Source organism: Microcaecilia unicolor, chromosome 5 (genome assembly GCF_901765095.1).
Source record: "Microcaecilia unicolor chromosome 5, aMicUni1.1, whole genome shotgun sequence".
Classification (NCBI taxonomy): Eukaryota; Metazoa; Chordata; class Amphibia; order Gymnophiona; family Siphonopidae; genus Microcaecilia; species Microcaecilia unicolor.
The window spans coordinates 40924227-40951265 of NC_044035.1; the positions used below are offsets into that span (position 1 = coordinate 40924227).

Below are 27039 nucleotides of genomic sequence, written 5' to 3' on the forward strand. Positions count from 1 at the left end.
TTTTTTTTTTTTTTTAATTGCCCCCTTTTCTTCCTTTTCCGAAATCACTGAAGAAGAAACTTTACTTCTTCTTTCATCCTCAAAACTAACCACCTGCTCCACCGACCCTATCCCCACTCATCTACTCAACACTATCTCTCCTGCTGTCACCCCTTTCATCTATCATATCATCTGTCACTTTCCACTTCGACTGTCCCTGATGCCTTCAAACATGCCATGGTCACCCCAATCCTCAAAAAATCTTCTCTGGATCCCACCTCTCCTTCCAACTATCGCCCCATCTCCCTCCTCCCTTTCTTATCCAAGATACTAGAACGTGCTGTCCACCATCGCTGCCTCGACTTTCTTTCTTCTCAACCTATTCTTGATCCACTCCAATCTGGCTTTCGCCCCCTTCATTCAACTGAAACAGCACTTGCTAAAGTCTCCAATGATCTATTCCTGGCTAAATCCAAAGGGCTCTATTCTATCCTCATCCTTCTCAATCTTTCTGCTGCTTTTGACACTGTTGATCACAGCCTACTCCTTGGCACGCTGTCCTCACTTGGATTTCAGAACTCTGCTCTTTCCTGGTTTTCTTCTTATCTCTCTCAGTGTACTTTTAGTGTATACTCTGGTGGATCCTCCTCTTCCTCTATCCTGCTCTCAGTGGGTGTACCTCAAGGATCCATCCTAGGACCTCTCCTTTTCTCCATCTGTACTTCCTCCCTTGGTGCTCTAATCTCATCCCACGGTTTTCAATATCACCTTTACGCTGACGACTCCCAGATCTACCTCTCCACACCAGAAATCTCGGCTGAAATCCAGGCCAAGATATCTGCCTGCCTGTCTGACATTGCTGCCTGGATGTCTGACCGCCAGCTGAAGCTCAATATGTCCAAAACTGAGCTCCTTATCTTCCCACCTAAACCAACCTTTCTCCTTCCCCCACTCTCTATTTCTGTCGACAACACGCTCATTCTTCCTGTCTCATCTGCTCGTAACCTTGGGGTCATCTTCGACTCCTCCCTCTCCTTCTCTGCACATATTCAACAGATTGCTAAAACCTGTCGTTTCTTCCTCTATAATATCGCCAAAATTCCCCCTTTCCTTTATGAGCACGCTACCAGAACCCTCAACCACACTCTCATCATCCCTCGCTTAGACTACTGCAACTTGCTTCTCACAGGTCTTCCACTCAGCCATCAATCTGTTCAAAATTCTGCTGCACGATTAATATTTCGCCAAAGTCGCTATGCCCATATCAGCCCTCTTCTGAAGTCACTTTACTGGCTCCCTATCTGTTTCCGTATACAATTCAAGCTCCTCTTATTGACCTATAAGTGCATTCACTATGCAACCCCACATTACCTCTCCACCCTCATCTCTCCCAACTCTATTCACTAGGCAAATCTCTTCTAATTGCACCCTTCTCCTCCATCGCTAACTCCAGACTCCGTTCCTTTTATCTTGCCGCACCTTATGCCTGGAATAGACTTCCTGAGCCATTACGTCAAGCTCCGTCCCTGGCCGCCTTCAAATCCGGGCTAAAGGCCTACCTGTTTGATGCTGCTTTTGATTCCTAACTTGTCACTTGCTTGTAACCTTTATCTTGTCTTCCTCTCTTCAATAATCCCCTTTTCCCTATGTGTCCTATCCGTCTGTCCTACCTTTTCCCTTATTTGTCTTATCTGTCTGTCCTGATTTAGATTGTAAGCTCTTTTGGGCAGAGAATGTCTTTTCTTCATGTTCAATTGTGAAGCGCTGCATACAACTGGTAGCGCTGTAGAAATGATTTGTAGTAGTAGTAGTACCTTAGACTTCATCTTCTAGATTGCAAGAGATTGCATTATAAGTCAGTTCACTCTGCTGACTTTAGATACCAGGGTGCTAAGTGGTGGAATTCACTGCCAATGGCAATCAAGGGTCGACCTGATTACTTGGTATTTTGTAAAAATCTGAAAACTCTCCTCTTTGAGAGTTTCTGTCCATTGATGAAGTATGTTAGATTGCAACTGGCCATCAGTGTTCTATATTTGATATTTTGTTTATGGCTTTGTAAACCTTGTCTGTTGTTTGTTGGAGCTTCTGGGATTTGTAATCAATTACCCCAAGTCCAATCTACGGCCAGTTCGTCAGTTGGAGTACATAGGAGCTCTGCTAGATACAGTGCAGGCTTTGGCCTTCCTCCCTCAAGCGAAAGTGGATACCAATGCATACCTTGCAGGTCCGCACCAACCAGCAGGTATCTTCTCAGCAAATGTTGAGATTGATGGGCCACATGGCCTCCACAGTGCATGTCATGCCCATGGCATGGCTCCATTTGAGAGCAGCCCAATGGACCCTAGCTTCCCAGTGGTCTCGGGCACCGGAAAACCTAAAGGATGCCATTCGTATTCCACCGGAGCTGGCTCATGCTCTTCTCTGGTGGACAATTCAGTGCAATTTAACCCTAGGACTACCATTCCAGATATCACTGCCTCAAAAGGTGTTGACCACTGATTTATCCAAACTGGGTTGGGGAGCTCATGGAGATGGGCTTCATACTCAGAATTAGTGGTCCGCTCAGGAGACTCAGTTCCACATCAGTCTCCTTGAGCTAAGGGCCATTTGGAATGCTCTAAAGGCTTTCAGAGATCGACTCCAGAATCAAATTGTACTCATTCAAACAGATAACCAGGCTACAATGTTCTGTATCAACAAACAAGTGGGTACGGGATCCTACTCCTTGTATCAGGAAGTGGTGGACATTTGGCAGTGAGCTCCTTTTCATGGTATGGACCCCTGTGCCACTTACCTGCCCAGCAAGAACAACTTCCTGGCAGACAGACTGAGCAGGATATTGCAGCTGCTCGAGTGGTCTCTCAACATGAGCATATTCCGGATGATCTTCTGAGAGTGGGGTACTCCCTTGGTGGATCTTTTTCACCACTTTCCTCAACAGTAAGTCCCTCGTTTCTGCTCCAGGCTGGGATTGCACGGCAGATGCCTTCCTTCTGCAATGGGGACATGGTCTCCTGTACGCACATCCTCCCATACCTCTCTTAGAAAAGACTTTGCTGAAACTCAGGCAAGACCAGAGAACCATGATTCTGATAGCTCCTTACTGGCTGCAGCAGATCTGGTTCCCTCTTCTTCTGGAGTTATCCTCTAAAGAGCCATGGAGATTGAATTTTTTTTTCAACCCTTATCACTCATCCCTTCTGCAGCCCCAACCTCCAATCTCTGTCTCTTGTGGCTTGGATGTTGAGAGCGTAGAATTCAAACACCTTGGATTGCCTGAAGGTGTCTCCAGTATCTTGTTGGCTTCCAGGAAAGATTCCTCTAAGAGGTGTTACTCTTTTAAATGGAACAGAATCCCTTCTCTTGTCCTATACAAAAACTGCTTGAGTACCTCCTCCACCTCTCTGTGTCTGGTTTAAAAACCAACTCTGTAAGGATTCATCTCATTGCAATTTGCGCTTATCACCTTGTAAGGGGCAAATCCATCTCTGTACAGCCTTTAGTCGTTCACTTCATGAGAGGTTTGATGTTGTCGAAGCTCCCTACCAAACCTCCTGTATTGTCATTGGATCAACATGGTCCTCATCCAGGTGATGAAAGCTCCTTTTGCGTCTCTGGATACCTGCCACCTGAAGTTTTTGACCTGGAAAGTTGTATTTCTGGTGGCAGTCAGCTCACAGAGTCAGTGAGCTCCAAGCCCCTTGTAGCTCATCCATATACTAAATTTCATCACAACAGAGTAGTCCTCTGCATGCACCCTAAGGTGTCAGAGTTCCATCTTAACCAGTCAATTGTTCTGCCAGCATTTTTCCTGAGGCCTCATGCCCATCCTGGTGAAAGTATACTGCAAACCTTAGACTGCAAGTGAACCTTAGCCATCTAGCTGGAGTGGACTAAACCCCATAGACAGTTCACCCAGCTTTTCCTTTCTTTTGATCCCAATAGGTTGGTGGTGGTCATCGGCAAACACACACTTTCAAATTGGATAGCAGACTGCATCTCCTTTGCTTATGCCCAAGCTGGGCTGACTCTTGAGGGCCATGTCAATGCTCATAATGTCAGAGCCATGGCTGTGTCGGTAGCCCACTGATATCAGCCCCCATAGAGGAGATTTGCAAGGCTGCCACTTGTTGGTCTTCAGTCCACACATTCACTTCCCTCTATTGTTTGGATCAGGACACCCAACACAACAGTCGGTTCAGACAGGCAGTTCTGCAGAATTTGTTTGGTGTCTAGAAACCAACCCCACCCTCCTTGGCCCTGTTTTATTCTGTTTCAGGCTGCACCTCCACAGCTAGTATGTATATAGTTTCAGGTTGATTGACATTTCAATCTTGACTTATTGAGATTTGTTTATTCTAGCTTTCTTGTTTTCAGTGAGCCTGGTAGCCAGGGATTCCCACATGTGATAATAACAAGGCCTACTTGTCGAAGAAAAGCGAAGGTACTTACTTGTAGTTGGTTTTCTCCAAGGACAGCAGGCCTATTAATCTCACATACCCTTCCAGTTATGAACTTTATGCTTTTTCATCTGACTGGAGGACTCATGCTTGAGCGTTGGGTGGGAAGGCACCAGTGTATACGCAGTGAGATGCTGCTAGAACTTTCTACTTTTCTAGCAAATCAGCGTCCACACCAGGCACTGTCGGATGATGTCACCCACATGTGAGAATAATTGATTTGCTGTCCTCAGAGAATACCAGCTACAGGTAAGTACCTTCAAAATTTGGAAGGGAGTTAAGTATAAAATGAAGAATATAATAAATTGCTAAGGGTGCAAACTATTAGCAAAAATGTTTTATTTTGACTAATAATTTTCTTAAGGGGAAGGTTACATCGCTCTGTCCTTCTGTATGCATAGGCACAAAGACACACATGTACAGAATGCAAAGAGGCCTCATTGTAAGCACTTAGCCTTATATTTTCACCAGAAGACTTTTAACAGTTAAGCATTCCTCTAACCCCCTGACTCCAGTACACCTCGGACTCAAATTTGGTCACTCTAGTTATGTAGGGTATATTAAACAGTGAGCCTAATATGTATTTAGTATAACCTGGCATTCAGGCTGCTCAGAAAACTTGCCCTGCAGCTGCTCTAGGGGGAGGTAGATGATGTATTTATTGTTTGGATTACGAACTGTGCAAATCTTTCACTGTCTAAAGGCTACTTTCTGCAGTGTCTTAAAGCTGCTCTGATTACTCCAGTATTGAAAAGAATACATCTGATCCCTAGTGTGAAAGTTATAGACCTGTTGCTAATTCTTAACTAAATTGATTAACTTTGTAGTTACTAACTAGTCCCTGCATTTTCTTGAGGCTAATTGCTCTTTGGATCCAGCTCAGTAACGATTAAGATACTGCTATGGTATCAAAACAGTTTTTGATGCAACTTGACTTTTCTTCAGCACTCAGACTGGTGGATCCATCACTTCTCTTATTAAGGATAAGACATTTCGGGCTCAGTTGGACTTTTATTAAAAGGTTTACCTCCTTTGATAATGGATCTCAGAAGGTTAGATCTGAATCACTGGAATCACATGTTTGTCTCTTTTGAGTGGGCTCATAAGTCTGTTCCCCACTCTTTAATACATTTTCAACCTAAGTTTAAGTTTTTTTTGTTTTGTTTTTTTAAATTCTTGTTTATTGACAGCACAAGTATCATCCAATGATCATAAGAGTAGAACACTAACAGCCAGCATAGGTATGACTGAATAAACTCCTGACGCCAAAATTTTACAGATATAAGTGAACAAGCAACCCTCACCTCTCCAGACCCTCCTCCCCTTCCAAACCTCAATATCCATCATGCATTTAATATTCAACTGTGTTCTAATGGAATAAGAGTGTCCCAGAATGGTGCCCAAGTCTGACAAAAGAGGACTTCTCTCACCGAGGACAAGTCCTAAATGGCCTTACTTTTCAAAGAACAAAGTAAAATCATGGCCGAGCACCAGTGTGCCACAGTAGTCCTCTTTGCACTTAGCCAGAATTGCATAATAGATGGGGGGGGGGGGGATATTGCCATCAGCAGAGAACATCTCAGAAAAGCTTTTGGACCAGAGGAGGATTCCCCTCGATCCCCAAACGCATCGAAAAGTTGTCTCACAGATGGGCACCAGTGGACTGTCCAACAATAGAACACATGGTCATTGAGTTGAGTCCAAAAAGTATGTGCAGATAGGCATGTCCAAAACATATGACCCAAATGGGCCCACCTCACTCATCATTTCCATTTCCAGATCATTAATAAATATGCTAAATAGCACCAGTCCCAGTACAGATCCTTGGGACACTCCACAATTCATTCTCCTCCGCTTAGAGAATTGGCCATTTAACCCTACCCTCTGTTTTATATCCATCAACTAATTCCAGATAAAGACCTGCATTGTCCATCCAGTCTGCCCATCAAGGTAGCCAGACTTGAATCAGGCAGTCTGCACAGTTCCACTTCTTCATGATTAAATACTGATATACTTTATCTCTATCTCTCTCTGTTGAAGTCTGCCTGGCATCGGTCCTACTTCCCAACTGCTGGAGTTGCTGTCAAAGCCCACTCCAGCAGTGATGGTGGTCTGTCATTGCCATTTATGGGGCCCAGACCTTAGAAGTCTGCCCCGCGCTGCCATCAAACCTCACTCCAGTTATGAGGTCATTTACGCTTTGCTTTAATTGGATTCCATCCTTTTCTATATAGTGTTCCTCTGTTTCTCTCATGAATTCTTGAATTCCATCACCATTTTGTCTTCACAACCTCTTGCGGAAGGAACAGCATTCACTTTTCTCTGAGCTTCCTCACTAATGCTACACAAGGACCTTGTGAAAGGAGGGCTACCTCCACTGGAGCCACGTCAGGGGTTGCTTAGGAGTGCTTCTCGTCAGGGAGGTCCTCATGTGGTACAATGCCACTCATGGGCCTCTGGGCAGTACTCCAGGGGTTAAGAGCCCTTAGGGACCATGCCTCATGGGATGTAGCAGCTCAGAGTGGATATAGGCCATGCAGAGCACAAGGGTGGGATCCCTCGTGGTCTTGGACTGCCTAGTCACATCCTTCGCAGTTGAGTACTCTGTCGGGTGCAGGATTGGACCTGGGACCTCCCCAGGTAGAGGAGGAGGTGCACTGTTGGGTCATTTGGCTCTTTAGGATGGAAGAGTTTCCTAGCCTTAGTTCTGCTGTCATGCAAGAGAACCGCAAAGCCACCATCTTTGCATCAGAGACAGACCAAAGGGATCCTCTCCTGAAGGGCCTAGCAGGGTCCCCCAAGACTTTTCCCCTCCACAAGATGCTCATGCACTTCATGCTGGTGAAGCGGAAGTCTCCGGATGGGGCTTTACAGGTGGACCTCAAGAGGCTCTACCTCCTGTTGCTTGAAGATATTGGCGGATTCCCAAGGTGAACACTCATGCGGCTGGGGCTTTACAGGTGGACCTCAAGAGGCTCTACCTCCTGTTGCTTGAAGATATTGGCGGATTCCCAAGGTGGGGACACTAGTCACAGCCATGACCAAGAAGACAGCAGTCTCTGTGGAAGGACTTTAGGAGACACACAAGAGGAAGGTGAGATATCTCCTCAAGCACGTTTCCTCCTCGATATCGGCAGAAGTGTAAAGTGCCATCAGTGGTGGCTATATAGATCAAGATGCTGCTTTGGCTTCAGCAGCTCCGTGATTCCCCAGAAATGGTGTATTTGGTCAGCCATCCTGTTGAATGTTTTATATGACTTGGTTCATATTTCTTCTCACTCAGTTGCCTCAGTCGTCATCATGAAATGGCTGTGGCTCCGCTACTGGTCAGTGGATGCTTCCTTCAAGGTGCTTTTGAGCATGCTGTCACTGGAAAAGTTAGACAGACTTGAGGGAGTCTCACCTGCTATATCTCCCAGAGATGCAAAAAGGCATCTGGCTGGTTGCGCCTGGGCAAGGCCACTTCTGGCTGAACAAGTTTGCCCCATCTGGGTCAGGTAGACAGGCCAAGGAAGGGCACTTTAGAAGCTTGAAAAGACCTGATGACCAAGGTTCCACTGGGGTGACCAGCATCACCAAAGGACCATGGTGAGTATGGATTGGGCCCCTCGTTGGTTCATGTGGCCTGAAGACTGTCCCTTTTTATAATGAGTGGGCCTGCATCACCTCAGGCCAGTAGATGTTGGAGGTGATGAGTCAGGGCTGCTTCCTAGATCTGGTGTGACCTGTTTCAGAGGCTTTCATGATCTCACCTTGCAACTTATCCACAAAACGTCATCTGCTTCAGCTGGGGACTGTGGAGGCTATTCCACCTACAGAGCAGGGCAGAGGGCACTACTCCATCTGTTTTCTGGTGCCAAAGGAAAGAGTTCCATCAGACCCATTCTGGACCTTTAAAGGCATCAACATGGCACTTCACGTGCCAAGGTTCCAGGTGGAGATGTTATGTTCAGTCATCGCCTCTTTTTGGCTGGCAAGTTTCTTACCTTCCTGGATCTGACAGAGACCTCTACCTTTATATTCTGATTCATGCAACTCATAAGCACTGCTTGCACTTCTGTGTCCTAAGGAAGAATTTTCAGTTCTGCCATTTGATCTGGTAATAGCCCCTCACACCTTTTCAAAAGTGATAGCTGTGCTGCTGTTATGATTGGGGTCTGAACCCCTCTCAAACTTACCTCTTTCCTGGGAGTCAGCTTCTTAGCTGGCTTCTGTTTCTTTTCTCTTTCCTTTCTGAGCTGGCTCTGTCTCTCGGTGCTGGCAGCTTCCAGCAGCATGGGGTTAATTGTCTCACTTCACTACAGCTGTGGGTGTGGTCTGAGTTGCTCTACCTCTCCCTGGGTGTATTGGCTTCAAGAGCTTCTCGGTGCTGCATTGATGTGGGTTGGGCCTCTCGGGGTTTGAATGTGTTTTGCCTGGCTCTAGGGAGAGTGACATCATCTGGGAGGGCCTTGATAAGGAAGTGGGTTCTTTCCTTCAGAGCCTCGCAACGTTTGCTTCTGGCTACTTGCTTTAGGTCCAGGTTAGTTTAGTGCAGTCAGTGTGCACTTGTGATGTGTGTGTTTGACTTCCCTGTCTTTCCCTTTGGCTCCTCTGCTTTCCCTTTTGCTACGGTGTGTAGCACTGCTGTTAGTGCAGTGCTGGAGTTTGGTGCTGGGAGCACCCTTGTTAGTAAGTGTTTAGGAAGCACCTTTTGTTGTTGGGGTATTTGGCTTTCCTGCTTGTTTCCTTGTGCTTGCCCCGCTTTTCCTCATGACCTGTGGTTAGCTGCTGTAGCTGGGTGCTTAGGAAGCGCCAGGGTGAGAACCCATGTTTAGCTGCTGCAGCTTGGTGCTTAGGAAGTACCAGTGTTAGGTCTGGCATTTGTCTTCCCTTCCTTTTCCCTTGTGGTTTCCCTGCACTTCTGTTAGTGTAGGGCGTAGGGGCACCCCTGTTAGTTTCTGTTAGGAGCACTGCTGTTAGTGGAGGGCTTAGGAGCTTTTCTGTTGGTGCTGGGCTTAGGAACACTTTTGGTCAATTTAGGAGTTAGGTGCACTTCAGTTACAGCTTGTTCTAGTCCTGGTCCCTGTGTCGTCCAGTAAGTCCTGCCGGCTACTCGAACCCATGAGCTCAACTCCTGGGGGGCTTAGTAGCTAAGTGCAGGTGAAGCTGTGTGGACCAGTTCAGTGTGCTCCAGTCCCGTGTTCCAGTCCGGGGGACCAGTCCATTGTGCTCCAGTCCAGTGTGTTCCGGTCCGGTGTGTGTTCCAGTCTGGTGTGCTCCAGTCCAGTGTGTTCCGGTCCGGTGTGTGTTCCAGTCCGGGGGATTGCAGTCCAGTGTTCCAGTCCTGTGTCCTCCAGTCCGGGGGATTCCAGTCCATGTGTTCCGGTTCGCTGGGCAGTGCCTGCAGTTCCAGCCGGTGTGCTTACCCAGTGTTGGTTGGTGGGTTTTGCCTGCTGCTGTCGCTCCTCGTCAGCAGCCCAAGGGCTCACGTTTGCTCCAGAGCCCAGCCCCGCGGGCTCTGAACCTGAGAACCTGACAGCTGCCAAGGCATCCAGATGCACCTGTATCTCGACAATTGGTCAATCAGGGTCAATTTGAAAGAAAAATCCAGAGTAGCAACTTTCCAGGTGATCCAGCTTCTGGAGAGCTGGTGAACCGGACCAAGAGCCATTTGGTTCCCTCTTGGCATTGGAATATCTAGGGGTTCTATTCAACATGGCCCAGAAGATGATTTTCCTCACAAGGAGCAGATGCAGAAGCTCCATTCCCAGCTCTGGAGCCTGTATGAATGCAGGCCCCACAGGTGTGGGACTACCTTCAGGTCCCCAGTTCAGTGGTGGTGATCTTGGAGGTGTTCCCCTGGGCATGCAAGCATATGCAACTCCTTCAGAGGGCTTTACTATTGTGCTGGTCCCCAAGGTCTCAGGATTTGAAGGCCAGCTGTCCCTCCTGAAGGAGGTTTGGGGGAGCCTCTCTTGGAAGATTTACAGGGCCCATCTGTTTTACAGGGGTTCCTTTGGAGCCACCAGTGTGGAGTGTGGTAACTCAAATGCCATCCTCAAGGTTGGGGGGGGGGGGGGCTCAGTGTGGCACTTGGATAGCTCAAGTCCTTTGGTCTGGTCAGGAGGTAACTTGGTTGATCAGTCACCTTGAACAGAGGGCTATCAGTTTTGTATTTTTGGAATTTCTCCCCATCTTGAAAGGCAGAGAAGAGCAGGTGATCTTGCACAACACTATGGAAGTGGCGTGTGTCAACAAGAGGGGGGGGGGCATGAGGATCCAGGCCATAGTGCAGGAGGAAACAGTTCTGTGCCGATAGGTGGAAAACCATCTTCTTGCTCTGTCGATGGTTCACACTGCAGACCAGGACAATGTCCAAGCAGACTTCCTCAGCCAGACCACCCTGGATCTGGGAGAGTGGAAGTTAAGCCTGGTGGCCCTCCAACTGATAGTGGATTGGGAGAAGGGAGGCCAGTATTTGATCTGATGGCCTTGAGCCACAACACCAAGGCACCTTGGTTCTTCAGTCACCGAAGAGAGACTGCAGGAACCACTCTGTGTCATTTATTGGGAGGGTATTGTGCAGAGTGACCCAGCACCCCTTTCTGGATGCCTTGGTATGAGGATTTGGTGTACTTATTATCAGGTGCCTCCCTGGTACTTCCCAGGGGTTGAAGTCTTCTCAAATAGGGACCTGTAGAGATGGAGGATCCAGAACCCTTCTGGCTTGTAATTTGGCCCTTGAGAGGCGAGGGCTCTTCGCCCTGGTGATTTCAACCCATGTGGAGGTCTGTAGTTGGGCTAACAGAGGTGCAGCTCTTTTAAAGGATGGCAGGTAGAATTTTTCTTCCTTGCAAATGAACTGAATAGAGAATTTGCTTGTGAACCTCTGCTTCCTCACAAGCACATACAATGGATTATGCATAAAAGTTTATGTTCAAGACTGCAAATTTGCAAAGTTTTTCACAAAACGTGAAATGCACATTCAAGCAGGCAAAAACCAAAATGTTGGTGTTTTCAGGCCATTGTGCACCTCTCTGATCATGGGGTAGATCTCTGTAACATAAAATTCACAGCTTTGTACATCAGACTCCTAACGGGATAGATACTGTTTGAAAGCCATGGTTACAGCTGTGAGCTGAGAGCAAGGGCTGCCTGCTGTAAATCTCTTTTTGTGACAGGAAAGAGACCGTGAGAAAAGCAGCACCTTGTCTCCCAGCAGAGTTTAGCTATTACATCCCCAAAATGCTGGCTTTGAGTGCAACAGAATTAACTCCATCCCTGCTGGGGAAAACAAGAATATTTTGGTTGCAAGCAAGTCAGTGTTATGTGTATTAGTGTTAACTGGAAAATATAGGGCCCAATATTCAAAAGGATTTTAACTGGGCAGGAGAGGATCCTTGCCTCAGGAGAGGATATTCAGCAACACAACCAGGCAAAACCACTGAATATATCCCCTCTGACTGCCACAGCACTGTCCAGAAGGAGCCAGAGCAATCCTGGAAGTTATGCAGGCAATGGGCAGTATTCAGTGCTGGTGCCTGCATAGCTAACTGGCCAAGTAGTACTATTTAAATAGCAGTCCTAACTTTGCCTGGTTAGCAATGTAGGTACGGCACTGAATATTGGCCATACCCACGTAACTTCTAGTGAGTCACCACTGATACGGCCTAGACATGGCCCGGCAGTTAGCTGGCAGCAGTCAGCATTTTAAAAAAAATGTCACTGGCTGAATATTAACCTGATATTTTCTTTCTCCCCAATTTGTGTATGCAGATTTTGCATTTATTGTGCATCTTGGTTAATATGCTTTTTAGTTGTCAGCACTGTGTTTGAGATTGAGCAGTGTCCCCAGGAATACTTGTCCTGAAGAAAGTGAGAAAACCCGGTTTGTGGGTGGGCAGTTACCAGGATAAGAGGTACGTAGGCAAATGCAAATGAGGTCTTGCAGTGCCTATGGGGATCCTTAGATGGCCAGGGATTTAATCCTCTGAATGTTAAGGGCAGTTCACAAGACAATGTTATGTTACAGTACAAAATCTGTTAATGATATTTCTCCAGGGTCCGATATGGCATGGGACAGTGCATGACTCATTCCAGTCATAGCTCCTTTGCATTTTCAACCAAGACATACAGAACATTCATTAAATACAGAGACATCAAACACATTTAGATTTTTTATTTTTTTTTATTTTTGTTACATTTGTACCCCGCGCTTTCCCACTCATGGCAGGCTCAATGCGGCTTACATGGGGCAATGGAGGGTTAAGTGACTTGCCCAGAGTCACAAGGAGCTGCCTGTGCCAGGAATCGAACTCAGTTCCTCAGGACCAAAGTCCACCACCCTAACCACTAGGCCACTCCTCCACTGTTGCTACTATTTGAGATTCTACATGGAATGTTGCTATTGCACTAGCAACATTCCATGTAGAAGTCGGCCCTTGCAGATCACCAATGTGGCCGCGCAGGCTTCTGCTTCTGTGAGTCTGACGTCCTGCACGTACGTGCAGGACGTCAGACTCACAGAAACAGAAGCCTGCGCAGCCTTCTACATGGAATGTTGCTAGTGGAATAGCAACATTCCATGTAGAATCTCCAATAGTAGCAACAGAATCTCAATAGTAGCAACATTCCATGTAGAATCTCAAATAGTATCTATTTTATTTTTGTTACATTTGTACCCCGCACTTTCCCACTCATGGCAGGCTCAATGCGGCTTACATGGGGCAATGGAGGGTTAAGTGACTTGCCCAGAGTCACAAGGAGCTGCCTGTGCCAGGAATCGAACTCAGGTCCTCAGGACCAAAGTCCACCACCCTAACCACTAGGCCACTACTCCACTCTGCAAATCCTTCAGCACTGCTTTCTACAAGTTCATGTTCAGTAAAAGATTTTTACCTCTCTGCTCTGTTTAAACTCCACTGCGCTAACCACTAGGTTGCCCCTCTGCTCTGCAGTGATATCTGTGTGGTCATTCTTCTAAGAATGCTGCTAGACAGACGTTCTTATCCCTGCCTTTTTTGCTGTTCATATGTTGGATGTTCCAGTTTGTAAAATGGCTGTTCATGCTGGGCATCCTCAACACATGGACATCTGTCTCATATATTTTTGAACAGGAAATCCTGATGTATTGAGATGGATGTCCATTTTGAGCATTATGAGCTGGACATCTCTATTCTGACTTGGACATTGTTTTCAAAATGTGCCTCCTCTTTTATGTCTGCATGCTGTATCGTACCATATCACTTTCCCAGGTTTTCCCGAGTCTCCCACTCCCTTTCCACCTGGATCCCCCAGTTGCTCAGCATGGACAAACAACAACCTCATTTTCAGCAAACCACACCATTCTTTTCCCAGGTTTAGAAGAGCAGGATGATCCTTTTCAGTTCTCCAGCCTCCTCCTTTGCCTATGAAAGTGGAACCATCTCCTTCATCTCTGTTTGGGCCTGCTGCGTATGGAATCCAGACCCACTCCTTATTCGGATCTCTCATCTGGTTTGGCAATACATCCATTTCTTTTTTTTTTACACCGGCACTGTTTAAAACAAAGTGTTCCTGGAGGACCCCTACTTGCCTTTCATATCATCTCCTTTAAGACAAAGTTTTTGCCTCAACAATGTTCCCTGTTGTGATGATTTCCTGCACTGTCTGATGTTTTTGCCCTGGGCTTCTGCCTTCCGCTTTTTTCTTTAGTTTGTATTCCTTGCCTCTCCTGTATTGGTGAGTCATCAGGAAAATGAGTTTGCAAAATCCTCATTACTTCTCTCACTGATGTAAACATGATGTCTCCCATTTTCACTTGGCTTATAATTTTGCCAGGCGAAGCATTGTCTGCTGCACATTATCTCCCAAATTCTATATAAGGCACCAAAAATTGCACATGTGAATTTGAGCATATGCCCAATTTTCATGCACAATTTAATTGAATAACCAGCCAATTAGCACTAATTGAGATCATAGCAAGCAATTATTGGTGCTAATTGGATTTAATTACAAATTATGAATTTAAATTTAGGTGTGGGTCCAAAAAGGGGGCACAGCCATAGAAGGGTTATGGGTGGATCAGGGGCATTCCTTGAATTTATTCGCATTGTTATGGAATAAAGGGGATCCATGCCAGGCTGATATTCGATAAAACACGATTCGATAGCGCTAAACCTCTCCGATTAAAATTGCACTGGCTCCCAATCAAGGATCGCATTACCTTCAAAATCTGCTCTTTGGTCCACAAGATTGTCTACGGTGATGCCCCAGGATATGTGATTGACTTGATAGATCTTCCTACCAGAAACAGAACCAGAGCATCACGTACCTATTTGAACCTCCACTATCCAAGCTGCATTGGATGCCAATCAACATATGCATCAAATTTTTCTTACTTAAGTACACAAATGTGGAATGCACTGCCAAAGGGTGTGAAAACGATTCATGACCATCAAAACTTCAGGCGATCATTAAAGACTTATCTGTTTTGCAAGGCCTATCCTACTGGCCCTACTTAAATGCCTCAACTGTGCAATGCATCAATACCTTACATCGCATTGGACATTATATATTCCTTTATTTCCTTGTCCCTTTTTGTACCTGTTTACGCTAACTTTACCTGACTCTTATTTTAAATTTTATTTGTTTAACATCTACCGGTCTTGGCGATCGCCTTTACGGTATAATGTAAGCCACATTGAGCCTGCTAATGGGTGGGAAAATGTGGGATACAAATGTTACAAATAAATAATTGAGATGCAAGGATTTACACCAAGGTTTCATTGGTGTAAATGGATGCACCTAAATGTAGTTACGGTTCCCAATGTTAAACACTATTCAGTAAATAGCGCCTAATTTTCTGCTCCGTTTATAGAATAGCACTAAGTGCTTTTTTTTTTAGAATTTAGCCCTATGTACCTAGAGCCTTCTCTTGACTTCCCCAAACTCCTGCTGCTTCCTGTCGAGCCCCACTCTGTAATCTGAAAAATACATGATCGTGTGATCTTGTATTTCATGGGGCTTTTCTTCCTTGCCCTTGTTGTCACCCTCTCCTTTTGCTTAAAGTTCTGAATTTTTATCAATATGGGCTATGATCTACCTCCTCTAGGGGGTATCTTTCTGGGACTTGATGTGCTCACTTAATCATAAAGTCTTATGGGAGTCTCAACTGCTGAAATAGTTCTTGCATCCTCTCCTCTAGGAACTCTTAACATCTTCTCTGGGACCCCTGCTATCCACAGGTTACATTTGTGTGATCTATTTTCAAGACTGTTTTTGTCCAGTGTTGTCCTTATCATAGCCCTATGCTCACCCGACTCTTTCTTTAGTATTAGCAGATTATCTTCCATCACTCCAATACACTGTTGGGCACATTGTAGGTGGCCTGCTAGATCTTTCAAAGCATGCACCTCTTCCAGTCCTGCTTGTGTGCATCACCTGCTCCGTTATTGCTGCATTTCCCTCTTTTATGGTCTGTAGGGCTGCCTCTGTGTCTGCCCCTGTCAGGGACTCTGCTGTCAGGGAAATGCTTTGGGTAGGGCTGGAGGAGGTTGTGCCTGGTGCTAATCTGTTGTCAGGAGGCTTTACCAGATTTCACGATATGTGAGGAGTATTTTCAGTCTTTCACAGATCTCTCCCCATCGCTTAAAGATGACTTTGCTGTTTTGCCCATCCCTTGTTAACATTGCCTCTCATTTTATTTAATGTATATTTAAGGGGCCCTGTTTACTAAGGCACGTTAACATTTTTAATGCACCTACAATTAGCGCATGCGATAACCATGTAGGTGCCTTTAGGGATATTGTAGGTGTGTATATGGTTAACGCGCATTAAAAACGCTAATGTGCCTATAACGTGGCTTAGTAAACAGGGCCCTAAGTGGGTTAAGAATAGTTTTGCAGAAAACAAGTGAGATATTATTCTTATGCGGATGATGTTAATCTGTTTTTTCCATTGACTGAAGGATTGCAGAGAATATTTTTTTCTGAGAGATGTTTTTGATGAAGCTTATAATTAGATGTCAATAAATAAGCCTAAAATAAATCTGGATAAAACTAATATTTTATGGGTGGGGGGAATCGACTTAGTGATAGACCTCAATAAATCCAATATTAGCAGGAACAATTGTTCTGTTAAACTCAGAGATTAAGATTCTAGGGGTATTAATTGACTCTGAACTAAGGATGAATCTGTATGTGCAAAATGTTATAAGGAAATCATTTGGTAAGCTTTGGATGCTGAGACATTTGAAACCTTGTATGGGAATTGGAGGAGTGGCCTAATGTGCCTGAAACATTACCTACCTTATTCAACCACAACATCACCCTGTATTTGTTCCTCTACCGGACTTGGCGAACGCCTTTACGGTACTATGTAAGCCACATTGAGCCTGCAAATAGGTGGGAAAATGTGAGATACAAATGTAACAAATACAAAATAAATAAATAAAATAATGGTTAGTGCAGTTGTCTGACAAGCTGGAGAACTGGGTTCGATTCCCACTGCAGCCACTTGTAACTCTAGTCAAGTAACTTAACCCTCCATTGTGCCAGGTACAAAATAAGTACCTGTGTATGATATGTAAACTGCTTTGATTGTAACCACAGAAAGGCCTTATAACAAATCCCTTAATTGCTCATGTTCAGTAAGTTGTTCAGTCGACTGTGTTACTACAAGTGGATTATTGCAATGTGTTATTAATGGGGCTGCCCGATAAAAGTTAGATCCAAGTGATACAGAATGCGTGGCAAGACTGATTTTGAAGGAGGGGTGTGTGATCATGTGTCCCCCCTTTTTTTATCCAATTGCATTGTTTGCCAATAAAAGCTACAATTGAATTTAAATAAATTGTTACATTGGTTTTTAAGCCTATTCCTGATCACAACTTCTTCATCCTATATAGTTCTGTCATGATTGTGATCACATCATTTTTCTGCTACTGCAGTGTTACAGCATTTACAAAGGGGCCAGTATTCAACCTGCAGCTATCAGCAGTTTTGTAAGCATTGACCATTGTGGGCCCAGTTAAGTCCAAGTATTCAGTGCCAGCACCTATCTGAATACTGGCACAGTAGTGGAGGAGTGGCCTAGTGGTTAGGGTGGTGGACTTTGGTCCTGGGGAACTGAGTTCAATTCCCACTTCAGGCACAGGCAGCTCCTTGTGACTCTGGGCAAGTCACTTAACCCTCCATTGCCCCATGTAAGCCGCATTGAGCCTGCCATGAGTGGGAAAGCACGGGGTACAAATGTAACAAAAAAAAAATATTAGGATATTTGGTGGAGCCTAGAAACTTGGAAAAGAGATGACTGAGGGGGATTATGATCGAGGTCTACAAAATTCTTAATGTTGTAAAACTATGGACTTTTCCTCCTCAATGAAGTTACATGGAAATACTTGTAAAACTAACAGGAGGAAATATTTTTTCACTCAAAAAAATAGTTAAGCTCTGGAACTCGTTGCCGGAGCATGTGGTAACGGCGGTTAGTGTATCTGGGTTTTAAAAGGTTTTGGACAGGTTCCTGGAGGAAAAGTCCATAGTTTGTTATTGAGATGGACAAGGGGGAAGCCACTGCTTGCCCCAGGATTGGTAGAATGGAATGTTGCTACTATTTGGGTTTCTGCCAAGTTTTTGTGACCTGGATTGGCCACTGTTGGAAGCAGGATACTGGGCTAGATGGACCATTGGTCTGCCCCAGTATGGCTATTCTTATGTTCTTACCAGGATATGGTTAATATTCAGTGTCATACCTGGCACAAGTAGGACTGCTTTATATGTGGTCCATCATGCCCATTTAGATATCTGGACACTGGTGTTGAATATCTGTGGTGTGCGGATAACTTCCAAATTTGCCTGACTGTGGCTCCAGCCCTGCCCTGGCATTAAACGGAGAGTGCCATGCCAATCACTTCTAATATTCAATGGCACTATCCAGTTAATTGTAGCTGAATATTAGTGGTTGGAGAAGCCAGTGCGATTTGACCAGACAGGAGCCTTCAGATATATCTGCATGTCACAACCAGCAACAAGATTTGTAACAGTTTCCAGTTCTATTTTACAGAATCTGTATTTGTCCATTTTTCCAGTTTTTCCCTGCAGTTGGTTTGAATCATCTTGTCTACTGTCAGCTGTCTTGTGCTGCAAGTATCAGTCTCTTGTCTTCAGCTTTAAGTTCAGTTCTGCTTAGCTGTTTGTGTGTTAAGCTTTTGATCAACGTTTGATTGGTGAAGTAACATTATAATTTTTTACCAGTGTAAAGACAGCCATTTTGAGTTGTTACAAATAGGACATCACATTTGCGTAACTGCAAAAGCTGGACTAAAGATAAATTATGATCCCATCACATTTAAGAGCCAGCTCAGTTATTTTGTTGATGTGGCCACACACAGTTTAGGTAACAAGAGAGCATGATGAATATTCTAATTGTTTTCTAGCATCTGTTGAAAGCACTGAGAGGTCAGGAGGTGGGCCTGTACTTTTCAAAATGAGAAGCCTATTCTAATCCTAGTGGGATTTCATCAATATGGAAAGTTTTATTGCTCTTTTACTTTCGTTTCTCCACAAGTGACTGTCTTCCTGTACTAAAAAATAAAGTCTGCTGGTTGCAAGAATAAAATTAGAAATCAGTGTTTTGATGGTTTTCCTTCTATTGCCTTTCAGTATGCATATTACACATTTATACCTCGTACATTAGAACACACGTGGACTAAAAATGTATACACTTATATGTCACATATTCTGTTGCCTTGCTATAATTACCTATCTTTTTGTCAGGATAGATGCATTTTTATGTGCATTTTTCCACTGATTCTGTTTGTACCTATTCATTTGATGTTGCTTGTAGCCTGCAGTGTCTAACAAGTATCTTGTAACTCTGAAAGTAAAGTGCTCTCTAAATTGTAAATATATACATTTCTATAATGTAAGCTTATGCTATGAGTTATAAATATTTATGTATATACAGGCTGTATATGGGTGTATTTATTTCTCTGTATTTAGGTATGTTAGAAGGAGGGCAGTTCATGTTAGTTTTCTCCAAGGGCGAAGAAGGAATTTAGAGTTTAGTAGTTGGTGTGGATGGACAGACTGGTTATGTCATATGGTCTTTTTCTGCTGTCTCGCTCTGTGTTTCCAAGCACATTTATTTTTGTAAAATCATGGGGATTTTCTCATCCTGCAGTCCCCCATCCCTGCCATGGTCTCCCTGTTGTGCAATAAATGGAATTTCATTAAACACGGTGGAAAAGACTTAACAGAGTCCTACCAGAAACGTACTTACAAAATTATTATGGCATCTCATCCTATAACTTGCATCGTAGCCCACAGTTTCATAAAATGTTCCCTTCTCTCTCTTCATCAGGATATCAAATGCCTTTGTGAAAAAGAAGGTTTTCAACTGTACCTTGAACTTTTTTTTTTTATTTTCTTCCACACGAAGAAATGGCAAGTGGTCCTGGCCTGGATCAAGCAATTTTGTAGCTCTATTTTTTTTATTTCTGTTATAAATAAACTGTATTCTTCTTTTCTTTTTCTTTTCTATATCTCTTGTAGTTTTTATGTAAATCATTGTGTCAGACATACCTAATAGTGGTATATCAAATTGGAAGTAAACTGTAAACTGTGTCCATTCCACAAAATAAGGGCTAGCAAGAAAAACACCCTTTCCTGTGTCATGTGCTTGGCTCAGGCACTGACAGGAAAGGTGACATTAAATATTAAATAGATAATAAACTGCCAGCACCCCAACCCAGCTTCCTGCAGGGCCCCTATCTCTGTCAGTCTAGAAGCTTCCCTCTTCCTGACATGACCCTTTCCCCTCTCCCAACAGTAAAACAAAAAATACTCTGGATGTTTAGTGGTGACCCCTACCCCCACCTCAACACATAAATCCCTGGTGGTTTAGTGGGACCCCTTCCTTCCCCCACCCTGACCCAACTGGCTTATTTTACTGTTCCTGAGTAACAACAATCCACCCTCCCCCACCCATTTCTGCCACATTCACCCTCTCATGCCTAATCCTGTTGTGTTCTCCCTCTTACACCCTCCAGGCTTATCCCTGTCATACTATATCCATCAATCCTGCCAATCTCCTCCTTCCAGCTGATACCCTTCTCATCCCCTCTCAAACTCCAGTTAAATTTCCTCCCTCTGGCAATTGTACCTCTTTCCTGAATTTCCCCTCTCAGAATTCCCCCGTAGCCTCTCTTCTGCTTGTGCCTTCTCAGTTTGCTTCCCTCACCTACCTTCCTACGCAAATCCCTATTGCTGATCATTCTAACTGTGAAACCCCTTGTACTGATTTCCCAGCCTGTGCGTTCTCTTGAAATTCACCCAGCGGTTGCTGCCCACTTAGAGCCAAAAAGCTGATGAGGAAAGTAGGTCTGTATGCTATCTCCTTCTCTGCACTTTAGCAATGATATATTGGTCTTGAGTCTGTAATGCAGGAATCTCAGTGGAGGAGGGGAGGGAGGGGCTGAAGAGCGTGCAGGCCCACAACACTGGCACATTTTCTGCTTTTGGCAGTAATTGTGATTGCAGCAGAGGTGAAGCAAAGCAGGTCTACAATAGTGGCAAATTTTGAAGTCTGAGTTGGTAGCAACAATGTGTGTGAAAATCACACTGGGGATGGGGGGGCGTTCTTGATGATCATAGTAACACAGATTTGGAAACTTATGTTCTTGCATTTTCATCATTGAGCACCCTACTGGGGACAATTCTTCAACAGGGTATCTCCATTTATGTGCCCCAGTAACACAGAATGAGAGTCTATTCTAGTGCCGATGCAAAAAGACATGGAGTAGGGCCCTCTCGGTGTGCCGGTTCTACTAACCCACAAATACTGTGGCATGCTGTAAGAAATGAGCTTTCAAAAAATTATTATGTTAAAAAAGCTGCAGTAATCCACAGCTGATTGCGAAATGTCACCCTTCCTGTTAGGGCTGGAACGGTGATTGGCTTAGGCATTGACAGGAAGGATAACATTTTAAAAAGTAACTGGCAGTCTGCAGCAGCCCTGATCTCTGCTTGACCTGACCATCCCCCCCCCTTCCACCTACTTAAATAAACATTTCCCTAGTGTCTAATGGCCCCATCCCCTTCCCCCCCCCTTCCTCCTTGCCATGCTTGTCTCCCCCCCCCCCCTCCACTCTTTCCTCAACATTATTGGCTCCCTCCCTCCCACCAACTTTTAAAAGCCCTGATATCTAGTGGCACCACTCCCTCCAAACAGCGTTGCCAGATGGGCGGTTTTCCGCAACCTGCCGCAGGAAACTTTTGCCTGCGGCGGGTTGCGGTTTTTTGGGCTGGTTTTGTTTTTTTTTGTGCGGGTTTTGGGGCGGTTTTTCGGCCGGCGGGGGGTGGGGCTAATGGCGACAGAGGCGGGGTTTGTGATGTTTTAGGCGGGGCGATGATGGTGGGGGAGGGGCTGATGACGGCGGGGGCGATGATGGAAGGGGCGGGGCTGATGACGGCAGGGGCGGGGGTGATGACGTTGGGGGTGGGGTGTGCGGGTTTTGGGCTGTTTTGTGTGGGAATTTTTTTTTTTATATGGCAACCCTGCCTCCAAATCCACCCAACTCTATCTGACTAAACTATCTGGTTATCTGGTGGCCCCCCCTACTCCTCCCCTAAGCTTCCCTCACTGGCCTCTGTACCTGAAAGAGATAGGAGTGATGCTCACTCACTCCTGCCTATAGTGCTGCCATCTTGAAAAATGGCGGTGCCCAACCTCACACAGTGCATCCATATTTGATATATAGGTGGAGATTAAGGGAAAAAACAGTTATATGGCAGACTGACACTGCCTAGTGCATCCAAGGATGCACCATGTGAGGCTGAGCACCATTTTTCAAGTTTGGAGGTCAGGAGCAAGTGGGCATCACTCCTGCCTATATCAGGTACAGGGGTCTGGGCGGTCCCTGAGGAGGGGGAGGGGCGGGGCCACTAGATATCAGGGATTAAGGAATTAGTCTAGCTAAATAATCTGGAAAACCAATGTGAAGAGCCTTAAAGGTCAGAGTTAAGATTTTAAATTGAATTCTATGTTGGACGTGCCCTAAGAAGGGGAGTGACATGATCCCTACATTTCACTTCACATAAGACCTGTGTCATAGTATTTTGAAAGGTTTGCAATCTTTTAAATTCTAATTTTGAGATTCCTGCGTAGACTATCTTACAATAATCTAATTGAGAGCTAATAAATGCGTAAAATAGTGAATGCAAAGAGGCAAATTCGAGATAGCTCCTGACTGACCTGATCTTATGAAGTGCAAAAAAATCCCAATTGCAAAATTGATGAGATTTGAGAAGAAAAACTTAGCCTGGAATCAATAGTCACACCAAGATATTTAAATTGCTCCACTGGCTGAACTGGAAGACCAAATAGAGTAGGGACAGTAGAAAGGGGAGGGGGTACCAAAGTGTCCATTATAGTGTATATTTTGGCACCCACATTTACACCTGCTGTTGACCTGACGTAAATGGGGGTCCTAAATGTGGCAGGCACAAGAGCAATTTAGCAATTTATAGTAGCCTGCCTAAATGTTTGCCCTACCCATGTGAACGCCCACTTTATAAATGTGTGCCATGCCATTGAGTTCCTGTTTGCAGAATACCACTTAGACACCCAAATGAAATTTTCATAGATAAGTGTTTACATAGGTGTGCTAGCATGGAGATCTACACTGTTAGAGCGCGCTAAAAATGCTAGTGCACCTTTGTAAACAGGGCCCTTAGGCATCCAGATGTCAGCATTCAGTACCTTTAGGCACACAGTTCATACACAGATGTAAGCAGCTTGTTATAGAATTTCTCTTTATGAGGGTAATTATATAACAGGACCCCTAGGTTAATAGGGTAGCAAGGGCACCTATATGTCTTTATAAAATACTAGAACAAGTGTGTACTTTGCACATATATTTTAAGTAATGTACCTAAATTGCAGCTCTCCCATGCTGTATTCCCTAAATCCACCCCAAACATGTCTGTTCTACAGTTACATACCATTTTGCACCAATGTGGTTTAGGTGTTACCTAATTTTGTAAGAGGCCTTTTACTAATACTACTACTTAACATTTCTAAAGCGCTACTAGGGTTACGCAGCGCTGTACAATTTAACATAAAAGGAAAGGCCCTGCTCAAAGAGCTTACAATCTAAAGGACAAGTGAGTAGTCAATTCGATAGGGGCAGTCAAATTGGGGCAGTCTGGATATCCTGAAGGTAAGAGTTAGGTGCCGAAGGCAGCATTGAAGAGGTGGGCTTTAAGCAGAGACTTGAAGATGGGCAGGGAGGGGGCTTGACGTAAGGGCTCAGGAAGGTTGTTCCAGGCATAGGGTGAGGTGAGGCAGAATGGGCGGAGCCTGGAGTTGGCAGTGGTGGAGAAGGGTACTGAGAGGAGGGATTTGTCCTGTGAACGGAGGGGAGATGAGGGTAGAGAGGTAGTGAGATCAGCGTGTTATATATGTAAAATTTCTATAAAATTATCCCCACAATTTCTAGCTTTTATGTCCTGAGACTCATATCAACAAAGTTGGACATTTTAGGCCTTCGATGATATTTTGCCAGGACTGTCACAAAGTTACAGCGCCAGTGTGGAAAAACAACCAGGTGGTCTGGTTTTGGCGCATGGGACCTAGTTTACTTACCCTTACCTTAGTAAATAGATCTATGTGTTTTTCTGAGCTGCTCAGGGCCTCTGAAGTGGGACATTTAACGTAGGCTGTGATTATTTACTTATTTGTTTATAAAGTTTATAACCTGCACCATCTACTATTCTGGGCAGTTCACAATAATCACATCACATTTATAATAATTTCCACACAAAAATATTACATTCATAATAAAGCCATCATAAAAACTACATAGACTTACAAATCACTACCAGCATTACACAGTAATCAAATCACTATCTCTGAACATTATGCAGTAGCGAAACGTTGGAATAAAATGGCCCTTTTTTATCTGCTTCCTAAAAGGAAGAATCAATTGCGCATCATGCAAATGCTGTGGCAAACCATTCCATAATTTAGGTTCAGCAATCATGAAAATCTCTATTATTTTTATTTGCAGAAATCAATACGTTACTTGTAAGCAGAAACGTTTTTTCAAAGTCATTAATTTTGGATGAATGAGTCCCTAGGGTCTTTGGATTATGTTCTCAAAGCATGCAACTTTTCACACTTCCTTTGCGTCAGCACTCAAGAAAAAGATCAGGGTGTCATTGTAGACAATATGTTGAAATCTTCTGCTCAGTGTGCAGCGGTGGCCAAAAAAGCCAACAGGATGCTAGGAATTATTAGGAAAGGGATGCAAAATAAGAGCAAGAATATTATAATGCCTCTGTATAGCTCCATGGTGCAACCTCACCTCGAGTATTGCATGCAATTCTGGTCGCTGTATCTTAAAAAAAGATATAGCGGATTTCGAAAGGTTCAAAGAAGAGCAACCAAAATGATAAAGGGGATGGAACTCCTGTATGAGGAAAGGCTAAAGAGGTTAGGGCTCTTCAACTTGGAAAAGAGATGGCTGAGGGGGGATATGGTTGAAGTCTATAAAATCCTGAGTGGTGTAGCATGGGTAAAAGTGAATCGATTTTTCACTCTTTGAACAAGTACAAACACTAGGGGACACACAATGGAATTACATGGAAATACTTTAAAAACAAATAGAAGGAAATATTTTTTCATGCAAACAATAGTTAAGCTCTGGATCTCGCTGCTGGAGAATGTGGTAACAGTGGTTAATATATCTGGGTTTAAAAAAAAGGTTTGGACAAGTTCCTGGAAGAAAAATCCATAGTCTGCTATTGGAGTGGAGGAGTGGCCTAGTGGTTAGGGTGGTGGACTTTGGTCCTGAGGAACTGAGTTCGATTCCCGGCACAGGCAGCTCCTTGTGAACTCTGGGCAAGTCACTTAACCCTCCATTGCCTGCCGCATAGAGCCTGCCATGAGTGGGAAAGCGCGGGGTACAAATGTAACAAAAATAAAAAAATTGAGATAGGCATGGGGAAAGCCACTGCTTGCCCTGGGATTGGTAGCATGGAATGTTGCTGCTATTTGGGTTTCTGCCAGGATACTGGGCTAGATGGACAATTGGCCTGAGCCAGTATGGTTAGTCTTATGTTTTTATGTTCTTTTTATAGTGCTTTGTCATTTTCTTTTGTTCTTTTTTATACAGTTGATGCAGTTGGCCTCCCAGCCATGGTAAATCGCACAATAAAGTCTTTTATTATTCTTGCCTACACAGAGTGCACTTTCTTTACTGGAGTTGAATAATGACAGCAAACAGTTTAATAATTATAAATTTGGTTTATGGCTAAATTAGCTAGGAGATAGTATGCATGTTTATTGTTTTGCAGTGCTGTATTATTTATGGGATCAGTGTACTGAATAGAGGTAAGTGTCAGAAGATATTTATGACTTTAAGCTGTCTCAGCTGTTCTGGTTCAGCCAATAAACCCACATTCAAAATGAATGAGGAGCTGTGTGTGCCATCTATACCATGATGGTAGGAAATCAGATTACTGCTTCAGATATCATGTACTACAGAGGCAGGAATATCTTCTTAACCTTAGGAATAGTTCATAATCTTTGCAAACAGTATACTAGACAAGCTATATAAGGGCTCTGTTTACTAAAGATTTTAGTATATGCTATTCATATTAAGCATTTCTTTTTACGTACAAAATAGAGAAAATTCCCAAACATTTCAGGGTACTGCAAAGTATGACTTTTAATGCAGGAATTAAAAAAAACAAAATAACTGAGCTGGCTTAAAAAATGTGATGGGATCATATAAGTACATAAGTACATAAGTAGTGCCATACTGGGAAAGACCAAAGGTCCATCTAGCCCAGCATCCTGTCACCGACAGTGGCCAATCCAGGTCAAGGGCACCTGGCACGCTCCCCAAACGTAAAAACATTCCAGACAAGTTATACCTAAAAATGCGGAATTTTTCCAAGTCCATTTAATAGCGGTCTATGGACTTAACCCCTTTTTAAACTCCGTCAAGCTAACCGCCCGTACCACGTTCTCCGGCAACGAATTCCAGAGTCTAATTACACGTTAGGTGAAGAAAAATTTTCTCCGATTCGTTTTAAATTTACCACACTGTAGCTTCAACTCATGCCCTCTAGTCCTAGTATTTTTGGATAGCGTGAACAGTCGCTTCACATCCACCCGATCCATTCCACTCATTATTTTATACACTTCTATCATATCTCCCCTCAGCCGTCTCTTCTCCAAGCTGAAAAGCCCTAGCCTTCTCAGCCTCTCTTCATAGGAAAGTCGTCCCATCCCCACTATCATTTTCGTCGCCCTTCGCTGTACCTTTTCCAATTCTACTATATCTTTTTTGAGATACGGAGACCAGTACTGAACACAATACTCCAGGTGCGGTCGCACCATGGAGCGATACAACGGCATTATAACATCCGCACACCTGGACTCCATACCCTTCCTAATAACACCCAACATTCTATTCGCTTTCCTAGCCGCAGCAGCACACTGAGCAGAAGGTTTCAGCGTATCATCGACGACGACACCCAGATCCCTTTCTTGATCCGTAACTCCTAACGCGGAACCTTGCAAGACGTAGCTATAATTCGGGTTCCTCTTACCCACATGCATCACT

The 27039-nt window shown here is 44.3% G+C and overlaps 1 protein-coding gene across 2 annotated transcripts in view; it reads left to right on the plus strand.

The window, feature by feature from the left end:
- ARL3 (ADP ribosylation factor like GTPase 3) overlaps nucleotides 1–27039 on the plus strand; it is a 132073-nt gene that overhangs the window by 98045 nt on the left and 6989 nt on the right. The gene's annotated exons all lie outside the window — the stretch shown is intronic.